Source organism: Mirounga leonina, unplaced genomic scaffold (genome assembly GCF_011800145.1).
Source record: "Mirounga leonina isolate KUSES-001 unplaced genomic scaffold, KU_Mleo_1.0 Mir_154, whole genome shotgun sequence".
Classification (NCBI taxonomy): Eukaryota; Metazoa; Chordata; class Mammalia; order Carnivora; family Phocidae; genus Mirounga; species Mirounga leonina.
In genome coordinates, this window is record NW_023270389.1 from 39983207 (window position 1) to 39984535 (window position 1329).

Genomic DNA, 1329 nt, shown 5'->3' on the forward strand with positions numbered 1-1329 from the left:
GAGCACTGGGTGTTATGCACAAACAATGAATCATGGAACACTACATCTAAAACTAATGATGTAATAATGTATGGTGATTAACATAACAATAAAATTTTTTTTAAAGAAAAGAAGGGGTTTCACTACATCAAAAACTAATGATGTATGGTGACTAATATAATAAAATAAAATTTTAAAAAAAAAGAGAGAAGGGGTTTCATTTGCAGAAGTCTGTTTAGTACGGGATAAATATGACTCCCAGCTTTCCATAAAGGAAAAGACTACATGCTTTCAAGAACTCTTTGCTAGGATAATATTCAAGATGGGCATGGAAGTATGAACAAGTCGCCTGATTCTATTTTCTGGGGTAGCTTCCAGTTTTTCTGAAGCTGTTGAAGCTAACCAATTTCTGCTCTAGTACAATGACTTTTCCTTCAACATCATAGCTGGGAGTCATGAATCAATGCAAAGTAACCTGATGAAATGCCCATCAGTAATTTAGTGTATCGATTTTTCCAAGTACTTCAGGACTAGATTTCTGCAACATATTTAGCCTGTGGCAAAGAATGGTCAGATGGTTATTTGTTGGGACTAGGACAGGTTCAAGGTGTGAGACAGGGTACACAAGATAGCAGAATGTTCCTCATTCTTCTTCCAGAAAAATCCATGTGGAGCAGTATAAAGGTAAGGGAGGACTCAGGATGACTGAGGAAAAAGCAAAATGGAGAGAGAAAATAATCACTAAACAATATTTGAAAAGGTTGAAAATTATGAATTTGTCATAAAATGTATCTCTCATTTTTATATCTTTAAAGGACTTCCCTCCATTTCCTTTCCTTAACCGAACCTGGATCCTTTGTGGGTTTTGCTTTTCCTGCAACCCTCTACATGTGAAGTTTTTCACTCACGTCCCAGGTACTACAGAGCCTGAGGACATGGTAAGCACTTTGCCAGCCGCCTCACACCCATCTCTGCTTCCATTTCATTTCCACCTTCACTCAACACCCTCCCCTCTCCTTTGATGTTCATGACACCTGACTATACCAGAGACTAGTCGGATTTGTGCTAATCATGGGCCCCTTGACCTTGGGCCATGAAGAAAGGCCCACATTCTCCTGGCTCCGCACTGCAGTTCCCAGGCCTCTGGTGATTTATCTTCTTCCAAAAAGAGCTACTTCTTTGAACCTCTTGCCTCCAGCTGATACCAGTTTAGCTTCACTGTCCATTGTATTTGTGACTTATTTTGTGCCTATGTTTGTTGAGGATTTTAGCACCTGGCTTCCTGTTTTCCTAAGTCGGCTTCTTCTCTCATCCAGGAGTTCTGACTGAGGCTCGGGGTCTCTAGTCTCA